The 11,101-nt window shown below is 41.9% G+C and overlaps 1 long non-coding RNA gene across 1 annotated transcript in view; it reads right to left on the reverse strand.

Annotated features, from left to right (window-relative positions):
- Positions 1-11,089, reverse strand: part of LOC308575340 — a 252,591-nt gene extending 241,502 nt beyond the window's left edge. Inside the window, exon 1 of the long non-coding RNA XR_014002787.1 lies at positions 10,994-11,089. This is a non-coding gene — a long non-coding RNA (uncharacterized lncRNA). The remainder of the gene's footprint in view (positions 1-10,993) is intronic.
- Between the last annotated feature and the right edge of the window lie 12 nt (positions 11,090-11,101).

Below are 11,101 nucleotides of genomic sequence, written 5' to 3' on the forward strand. Positions count from 1 at the left end.
CGGTAATGGCGAACTCCCTCTGAACTGGAGGGACCAGCTCTGCACGAAACGGGTCTTTTCCGCTACTGCGAAGCGGGGACACTTCTAGAAATCACAGGCGGATAAAGCCTGTGACCGTTGGACTCGGCGGGCACCCTTAGCCAACCCGCAAAGGAACCCACTAATGGGCTCTGAAGTGAAGAGGGGGAAGTGGCGCGGTGCTGTGAGTCAACTGCTTTTTCTGTGGAGTGAGGCCGCATAGCCGTTGCCGGAGAGTGCTGCCTTTTTCCTGGGACAATTTGGCATCTAAAATAATCACCCGTGAGTACTGAAACATTGAACAATTGGACTTTAAATAAGAACCGGCGAGCAGAAAGGAATTGGACTTTAAAATTCACCTTAATTTGGTACTGAAACAGGAAGGTCTAAACAGGAAGTCAGCCTTCCGTTTCCTTGTAGTCAGAATAAAGCAAAGACAACGTAAACTAGAGCTTAAAAAATCACTTTCAAAGGATTGGCTTTCATCATTAAAATCGTTGACCCCCCCCCTTCGGTAGCAGGAGAAGAAGGGGGATCTTTTTTGGACTGTTTAAACCTGCAGAAGTGAGTTTAAAGCAAAGTAACTTTCCACTGTCCTGATCCTGGAGCGGGGTGTCAGAACTCACGTTTAAAGCTCATTGACCAGAGACAAATGTCTTTGACAGATAGCTAAAAGAAGAGTAACATTGTGATACCATTGTTTCCTTTCGCATTTTAAAAGAACAAATATTGAGAAAATATCTTAAAAAAGAAACTTTGTTGCTATTGTCTTTAAAAGAAAGAACAACCCGAAGTTTTCCCCCTAGAGGGGGACTGTGAAACTGTAACTAATTCCTGGGAGCTTGCAGCTGCCACAGATTACAACCGTGGGAAAGGACTTGTGACCTTGCAGGACAATGTTTCCAGAAGCACAGTTGTGTGCTCTCTGTAAAATATTGGATCAGTTAAGTCAGAAGACGGATTTGATGACTAATGCGCTCAGAAACTTTGAACAGGTAGTGGGAAACTATATGGAGCCCACCCAGGAACTAAAATAGGAGTTGAGAACAACAGAACAGTTGAGAGAAGAGGATGCTGCAGAATCTTAGGCGCCAAAGATGGAGGGAGCTGCGGCCCAGCAGGAACATGAATTTTTGGATTTGACAAATGAACTTGGAAAAAGCCAGATTTGGAAAGATAAAGTTTGGTTTGGCTTGGAAATGGGGGGTTGGATAGACCCCCCTATGCAGGGAGGTTTGGACTTTTCGAGTCTGGCAATGGGCCGTCAGATGTCTGGAGCTATGGGGGCTCTCAATTTTGGAGGGAATCTGAAACATGTCTTTAAATACCACATGGAGTCTAGTCTAGACTATGGAAAAGGGGCTGCTTTGTTGAAAAGCATCAAAAACATTACTAAGCTGGAGTTCCCACGAGAGAAAGGAAAATATGAAGAAGAGCTGCGGAAGGGACTTGGAAGAGACTTTAGGGCCTCGGATATAAGATTACCAGGTTAATGTGCTAGATCAATGGGATAAAAAGGACTGACAAAACCCGGGACCAGGAGGAAGGGATGCTGGATGAAGATTGGATTGTTTTTATTTCTTTTTTATCATTCGGATGGTTTTACAAAATTGATGAATGTTAGAAAAATGTTGAAATGAAATTACTTGGCTCTTGTAAAAATGTTTAAAGAATTAGGTAAGAATGTTATGGTTATGAGAAGTTGGTAAAAAAAACAAAAGATTTAAGTCTTAAGCTTTAAGGTTTCCTATAAGATAAGATGAAAATAGATTAAGGTAATGTAACGACAGAATACTATGAATTATGGAAAGGACTTGCTGTGATAACTATTAATCAGGATACAAGAAAAGGGAGGAGGAGGAGGTCAAAGAAAGAAGGTAATGAAAGTGGAGAATTTGAGAATGATGGTTCTATTTTTTCTTTTTCTTTTTCTGTTTTGTCTTTTTTCTTTGTAATGTTAAAATTTCCCCCCCCAATAAATATCATTTTTTAAAAATAAAAAATATGATGAGCGCTTTTAACTGGGTGCCTAGTGAAGTACATGACACAGAGGAGTGATCATCATTTCATGTTTAGCCAGCCTCTCTCCGCGTCATCAGACCTTACAGTGCAACATCAGAGGGTCCTTAAACATGTATTTCAAAGATTTGCAACATGACTGTGAAGAGGTTCTGACGTTTGCTGTCACTCCCTGCTTTGCTCAGCAGCTGAGACACCACGCACAGCTGAGGAGAGGGAGCCAGAAGTGTGTTAATAAGGATGCTGAGACTGTCCTCTGTAAATAAGGGCAGCATTTTAGATCATTGTGGCTGGATCCTGGCAGGAAGAACTTTTCTGGGGGGACTGGGGCATTGTGAACCTATACTGGCAAAACCCCCAGGATGGTTTAGAGATAAGTAGGGGGATAAGAGAGAAAGTGGAAGAGGAGGAGGAAATAGAGTCAACCCACAAAAGGAATCTGAGTTGTGTCAGCAATGACAATGTGGATGGGAACACTATGGCACGGGGACTATCAGTACAGAGCTAAAAACCAAGGCACGGGGATTAGAGGAAGAAAAACATAGAGGGTTCAGGCAGAAGGGTTGGAATTGAGAAAAGGCCAGGAAAAATTAAAGAGGAGGTGGCGGAGGCTAATGTCACCCAAGTATCAGCCTGGGATGCCATTGCGGTTTTGGAAATGTGTCAGAAGGAAATGATTCTCTATCTTAGATGAATTTCAGAAGAACCAGAGGAAGATATAAGGTCCAAATTGATTAAGGAGTTGCTTAATTAGATAGAGGTACAGGAAGAACTGATGGAAAACCTGATTGATTAAATCTTCTGAATTAAATCAAGCTTTGCAAAGGTGAAAACAAGTTACCAAGAGACTGTCTGGTAATTTTTAATTTACGCAAAATCAGAGACCAAATAATACAAACGGAGTATCAGAATAGATTACAGATAGGGGAGAAAAATGAAATTATTTTAAAAGAAATTCCCGTCCAACTTCTAAAAAAACCAAGCTAATTCCAATTTTTTGACAGATGCTCTGAGAAATAAGCAAATTCCATATAGATCGGAGTTCCTGAAAGGAGTCTCTTTTACATATAAAAACAAGAAACAACGATGCAGGGATATATCTGAAGTGCAGAAATTTCATATGAAAAATTTAATATAAGAATTAGGAGAAGGCATGCTCGTGACAGGAAAGGTGGATAGAGGAATTACCTGAGGATAGCACAGGTAAACAGGAAGAAGAGGAAGAGTAACAAACACATAATTAAAGCAGCAATAATATATATATATATTATTTTTCCTTAAATAAAACCAGAATGGAAGATTAAAAATACTAACTTGGAATGAAAATGGCTTAAATAACTTACCAGCCCATGGGCAACAAAAATCCATTCCAAACTGCTGATTTATGGAATCTCTCCTTCCGATATACTAAACTTAGATCTAATTACAGCAAAAAAGGTCATCAAACAAAGATTGAAGGAGGTTGATTTGCAACAAAATCTTACTACAGGTGGAGGTACATGTTCCCCGATAAACCAGGGCATTACATTTATGTCCCAGATACCTCGATATTTGTCTACCTTATCGGTTGCGTCGCATAGATTCGCTTTTGTTAAAGCCAGATTTAATGTGTTCCCTTCAAATGTGCTTAGCAATAGATTTTCTAATGGTAAAACCTCTGTTTTATGCGCATGTGACAACAAATCAATAGAATCCCTTCATCATATCTTGTTTAATTGCCCTTTATATATTGTTCCCCGATCAAGGATTCTGAGTTCAATCATTTTGGAAACTGTTGCTAAACCACCTGAATTACATCTAGCCTATCTACTCCAGGACATTGATTCTTATAGAACATTACAGGTTGCCAGATTCCTGAATTCAGTTCTTTCATATAAAAGACTTCATGGAATGCTGCATGACTATTAAAAATCTAGTAAACTCTAGCCACCATGTTTATAATCAAGGCCACAATATGGTACATCTAGAGATTGTATGTAATGTGAAGGAGAGTATGCGTTGAAATATTTTAGTTGATATTTTAGAATGTAAAATGCAATTTTATTTATTGATTGGTTTTACCTTGTGGGCTTATAGCCGAATAAAGTATTATCTATCTATCTATCTATCTATCTATCTATCTATCTATCTATCTATCTATATCTCTTAAATTAAACCAGAATGGCAGATTAAAAATACTAACTTGGAATGAAAATGGCTTAAATGGAAAAATTCAAGGAACATTGCAGATGAGAATACTTATTGTTTTTGAAAATAAAACCCCAGAAACCTTGAGATTTTGTTTTTAAAAAATTAGGCATTTTGAAATCTGAAAACAATGGATGTGACCCATATTTGCATTCATTTGTATAATCAGATAATATAAGGGTTGAGACAAGGTGGCATTAGTAATTAAGGATATGTGCTTGCAACAAAGGCATCCCTCCAGGGACTATAATAATCTATAATGAAATATAAACTCTTGAATGAGATCACACTCTTCCCCCGTGGGGTTAATCCTTCTGCGGTGTGGACTACTCTGTTTGGGCTCAAGATGAGACGAGCCTGTATCAGCTTCAGATGGGCCAAAGTTGGTCAAAATCTCACACATTGCAGATGAAAATATTTATTGCTTTTGGAAATGAAATCCCAGAAACTTTGAGATTTTGATTAAAAAACTGGGCATTTTAAAATCTGAAAACAATGGATGTCACCAGTGCTGTTTTTCCTAAAACAATGTCAAGAGCTACTCTGATTTTCCTACTTGTATTGAAATACTGCCCCTCAATGGGGCCAAACGAAGACCTTAAACGCAAATTGTTTAGGGGTATGCGCCCCCCCCTGTGTCCCCCCAGAAAAAAAAGCACTGGCTGTGACCCATATTTGTGTCCTTTTGTGTAATCAAATAACATAAGGGTTGAGACAAGGTGGCATTAATAATTAAGGATATGTGCTTGCAACAAAGGCATCCAACCCGGGACTATAATGATCTGTAATAAAATATAAACTCTTGAATGAGATGACACTCTTCCCCCGTGGGGTTAATCATTGAAAGAAACATGTTTGTGAGATTTCTAGGCATTTGGATGTGACCCATATTTGCATTCATTTGTATAATCAGATATTATAAGGGTTGAGACAAGGTGGCATTAGTAATTAAGGATATGTGCTTGCAACAAAGGCCCCGTGGGGTTAATCATTGAAAGAAAAATGTTAGTGAGATTTCTAGGCATTTGTGCCAAGTGCCCATTAGGAAAGAGCAATGCTGACTCAAGGCGTGGAAGCCAAAAGCAAACGGTATAAATGCTCCAGACATTTCTGTCTTCCTCAACAGAGTCATCCAGCTTCCCTTGACTTCGGTTGCTCAGACATTCCTTCTGTTGGTAAGTTGTTTTTAAATGAAAGCTTTCATATGAAAAGGGCACTTTGTTGTTGTTTAGTCGTTTAGTCGTGTCCGACTCTACATGACCCCATGGACCAGAGCACGCCAGGCACTTCTGTCATCCACTGCCTCCCGCAGTTTGGTCAGACTCATGTTTGTAGCTTCGACAACACTGTCTAACCATGTCATCCTCTGTCGTCCCCTTCTTCTTGTGCCCTCAATCTTTCCCAACATCAGGGTCTTTTCTAGGGAGTCTTCTCTTCTCATGAGGTGGCCAAAGTATTGGAGCCTCAGCTTCATGATCTGTCCTTCCAGTGAGCACTCAGGGCTGATTTCCTTAAGAATGGATACCTTTGATCTTGTAGTCCATGGGACTCTCAAGAGTCTCCTCCAGCACCATAATTCAAAAGCATCAATTCTTCGGTGATGAGCCTTCTTTATGGTCCAGCTCTCACTTCCATACATCACTACTGGGGAAAATATGGCTTTTACTATACGGACCTTTGTTGGCAAGGTGATGTCTCTGCTTTTTAAGATGTTGTCTAGGTTTGCCATAGCCTTTCTCCCAAGGAGCAGGTGTCTTTTAATTTCGTGACTGCTGTCACCATCTGCAGTGATCTTTGAAAACTTAAGGAACAGCTAAAGCTATTTTTGGTCATCTGCATACTATCCCTTGCTTTTTCCTGTGGGACTAATTGCCATCATTAACAGTCGTGAATAGGTTTACCATACCCATTGAGTCAATCACCCATCTCCTACTACCTTCCTGAGAAATGTCCACCATATATATCTTCATTCTTCTTTTTTAATAACTCATAACCGAGTGAGATTGCCTTCCATAAACATGGTTTTAACTCTGAGTCCCTAAGTGACTGTGAAGGCCAATTGGTTTCTGGGCAGGATTTGATCACGGTGTGGATTTGCCAAGGGGGCCTTCCTCTTCACACTTTTCTCCCTTGAGTCCCGAGTTCGAGTGTCTTCAGAGCCCATGACACCTTTGGCAAAGGCTGTTCTCCAACTGGAGCGCTCGCAGGCCAGTTGTCAGTGTTTATATTACATTTTTTAACATTTGCCTTGAGACAGTCTATAAATGTCTTTTGTTGACCACCAGCATTACACTTTCCATTTCCCTTTTTAAGTTCAGAATACAGTAGTTGCTTTGGAAGACAATCATCAGGCATCCACATAACATGACCAGTCCAATGAAGGTGATGTTGAAGAATCATTGCTTCAACACTCGTGATCTATCCTTTTTTAAGTACACTGATATTAGTTCGCCTATCTTCCCAAGTGATGTGTAAAATTTTTTGAAGACAGTGTTAAGGTCTGGTGACCTTTGTTTCAGAGTATCTGAAGAAGTGTGCATGCACACAAAAGCTTATACCGAAAACAAAGGTAGTTGGTCTCTAAGGTGCTACTAGACATTTTTTTATTTTATTTTTGAGGAACAGGGTAATTAGAAAGTTGCAAGCTTTCACATTTGCCTCATAGATTTGGTGTGAATCGCAGTGGAAACATGAAAATACTTACAAAGCTGGAATAGTGTAATGGATTTGTTTTGGCCTGAGTGGATCGTCTAATCCAGGGACTCAAAGTGCATTATGAGGAATGAGGATTCACTCTGTTCACATACTGAGGGTAATACAGTTGTACCTTGGTTTTCGAACAGCATAGTTCTCAAACACTTTGGTTCCCGAACGGCAGAAACCCGGAAGTGATTGTTTGCGAACTATTTTTGGAAGCCGAACATCCAATGTGGCTTCTGTGGCTTCCAATTGGCTGCAGGAGCTTCCGGCATCCCATCAGAAGCCGCACTTTGGTTTCTGAATGTTTCTGAAGTCGAACGGACTTCCAGAATGGATTGTGTTCGACTTCCAAGGTATGACTGTACAGGAGAGGTTTTTTAATCTGACTAAGCCTTTAACAAAGTAACCAAAGACCACCTAAGGTCACTAGTCACACTTTGAACTTGTAATCTCCCATCCTGAAATTTGTAGTTTTGACTCGCCTCATGATATTGCTATACAGGAGTTTGAGGAACGAAGACCTCATTCTCACCACAAAAAGGAAGGAAAAGTTGGGAGGATGAGGGGGTTTTTTTTGCCTGTATATCTCCTTGTTAAAAATCTATCTGCTTGCTAAATTTTACTATTTACTGTGATGTAATTGGACACCACTTTCAGAAAAGATTGCTCATAGTATTTATTGATGCAAAATTTGTAATTAAAACAGAATCCGAGTAGACATTAGTGTACACCTTCTGAAACACTTCTATTTTATTTTTTCCAGATTAACACCAGTTGTTCTACAACGACTACAGCTGTAATGACACCCATTGTGACATTAATCACACCTAATGAAGAAATAGCGCAGGGAGTCTCCAGAACACTTCAGCCATTAATAATAATGCTGGAGATTCAATTTAGGAACTGGGAACAAACCCGACGCTCCCCAACCCCAGCCCTGCCCAGATAACTCAGGCTAGCATGCTTGCTCCTTCATCAGCAATGCAGCTGCCTTCACTGATGCAACCAAATTCTTTTGCTTACAATTTCCCTTCTCGTCCAGTTCGAATACTGAGACGAAGATGAGCTTGTCTCTCTTTCGAATGTGATTGTGATCCCCTACAGGAACAGGGTGTAGGGAATGGTACCTGAAATGCACACCATGGATCAACGTCTAATGGCCATTTGTCATGGATGCTGTAGTTGAGATTCCTGCATTGCAGAGGGTTGGACTTGATGGCCCTTGTGGTCCCATCCAACTCAACAATTGTATGATTGTATGGTGTCAGGAATGCTGAGCCTCCACCATCCAGACAAACCAGAATGGATTGGATCAAAAGGTTGCTCAGCATCTCTGACACTCTCGCCTACACATCCCTGATCAATGCTTCTTGGAGCTTTCCTTCTATCTCTCTTTAGCGCATCCTTTCTGTTTCCTTTCTATCCCTCATTGATGGCACTCTGAATATCCTTCAGGCCTGCAAGAGTTCTGATGCTTCCAGTTCCCTGAGAATTTCTTCCTTCCCCTGTGTACCTTTGCCTTGTGTCAATTATAAATTCATCTGTCACTTTGTCATTTAACTGTTTTGTGGCTGAAAGGATTGTTGACCTATTTGAAGCCGCTCACCTAAGAAATGCTTTCATGATCTCCTCTTTCCACTACAATAAACACTATGTACCTGCATCATAATTATATTTTTGGTTCTGTTCATTTTTCATTTCTTTTAGTCATTCCTAGGTTTCACTCCTAGGCATGGGGGGGGGGACATGTCCATCTTAGATACATTATTTTTAATAGGTCTACACTGAGTAGAATTTAGCTGGCTACAGCCCGACATCGAAAAAGAACAACCCCCATGTATATTATAAAAAGGGTCCTCACATGTAATAATATAAATCGGAAATGTAGGGAACATAATGTCATAGTTAGTTATTTCAGCAGCAGCAAAAACCACTGCAATAAGTATTAGGTAGTTATGATTTTATATATTTGGATGTGAGGGCAATCGGCCTGCAACATCCATTGCCCATTGATCGCCAGGGTTGATTCGGCTGATCTGGCTAGCTAGGCAAGTGTCCCCTCCCTCCCTCATCGGTCAATGTGCAAACCCCCTGTCAGTACGCCTTTGAGCCGATGCCAAGGACTGGGCTCAACAACAGGATCTGCCCTGGCTGGGCTAGGTGACTGGAGTACTTCCAGAGACCTTCCACTCCTGGAAAGCAGGTCTAAGTGCACTGGACCAGAACTGTGAGTTGTGCGCACCAAACTCAGCAGAGTATAAGCAACACGGAAGAAAGCTGTGAAGCATAACTTCTTTTATTTCTAATAGCTACTGCAAGCTAAAACTGAAGCGCTAATGGCCTGAATGAGTGTTACAGCTCTCACTCAGCCATCTGATCTAATCTTTACATAGATAGCACTCAGACTTTTCAGGGGGGGCTGGGGCATCATGCAAGTATACAGGCAAAAAACCCAGGATGGTTTAGAGATAAGTAGGGGGACATTTGTGAGGGAAAGGGGAAGAGGAGGAGCAAAAATGTCAACACACAAAAGGAATCTGAGTTGTGTCAGCAATGAAAATGTGGATGGGAAAGAGGAAGAGTTGTTAGACAGGTTGAGGATTGCCATTGTGTGGACAGGCGGAGTCCCCCCATACCCTGGGCAGCTCCCGTGTGGAATAACGACTCACGACAATGTGCTATGGGATTAAAATTGGCCACAACTTTATTAGGTTTCAGATGTGGGTAGACCTTGGCTCAGGCACTGGGTGTTTATCCCTCCCAGTCCCCCGCCAGGGATCTGGGGAACATCAGGGTTATCCGGAGTGGGTGGGAGGGTGGAATGGGCTGGATCTGGAGAACATATGTTCAAGCAGTCACACCGCCGCTGCAGGGGAAAGCAATGACGACCTCTCGGCGTACGGCCAAAGCCTCCCCTCAAAGAACCCCTTTAACAGTGAACCCTGGTATCACTGCCACAAAGAGAAGGGGGGCGTGAGTCACAACTACATCCCCACTCCTATTTGGGAAGATAGACTAAAGGATTCTGCCCAAGGCCTGATACCACCAAAGTTGTGAGGTTTTCAAACCTGCCAATGCAGGAGAATTCCTTTCAACAGTGACCTTGACATAGCAGCGCCCGCGTACCTGTGGAGAAAAGGTTAACCTGCAAAAGAAGAGGAAGCAAGAGAGAACACTGTACAGAAAGAATCAAAAGAAGGACTGGATAAGGCTGCTATGAGATTGATGCACATTTCCAGAAGGTTCCAAATGGTATTTAGTTTAAGAGGGGGCAGCTGATAGGGAAACCACAACAAACCATTTCCTCAAATAACTCCCATCTGAGGTTTTCACTATTGGCAAGGATGCAGATACTATTAGTGCTCTACTGGAAGTGGGTGATGAACTGATAGTTCTTTCTACTGGACAATTCAGTATATCAACCATCTTGAGTCATCCCTCCCTTCTTGGTCTTATGCAGGGGTCAGCAAACTTTTTCAGCAGGGGGCCGCTCCACTGTCCCTCAGACCTTGTGGGGGACTGGACTATATTTTGAAAAAAAATAATGAATGAATTCCTATGCCCCAGAAATAACCCAGAGATGCATTTTAAATAAAAGGACACATTCTACTCATGTAAAAACACGCTGATTCCCAGACCATCCATGGGCCAGATTTAGAAGATGATTGGGCTGGATCCAGTTTGCCTACCCATGGTCTTATGGCTGCACATGAGAAAAAGAGAAAGAGACATTTGCTGATCAACAGCCTAGCCTGTTGGGCTTGGTTGCCTGCAGAAAACTACACTCAATTGAGAGTTCGCCTTGGTTCAAATCACAGCCTGGACTCATGTTCTGCATTTCAGCACCTCCTACTGGGAACAGGACAGTCTGCAGTCTTAAAAGGTTAAAAAGGTAAAGGACTCCTGACAGTTAACTCCAGTCCGGACGACTCTGGGTTTGCCACACTCATCTCACTTTACTGGCCGAGGGAGCTGGCGTTTGTCCGCAGACCGTTTTTCTGGGTCATGTGGCCAGCATGACGAAGCCACTTCTGGCAAAATCAGAGCGGCGCACAAAAACACCGTTTACCTTCCCACTACTTGCACTTTGACGTGCTTTCAAGCTGCTAGGTTGGCAGGAGCTGGGACCGAGCAATGGGAGCTCACCCCATTGCGGGGATTCGAACCGCCGACCTTC

The sequence above is a fragment of the Podarcis bocagei genome, assembly GCF_964188305.1.
Source record: "Podarcis bocagei genome assembly, chromosome: 16".
NCBI lineage: Eukaryota > Metazoa > Chordata > Lepidosauria > Squamata > Lacertidae > Podarcis > Podarcis bocagei.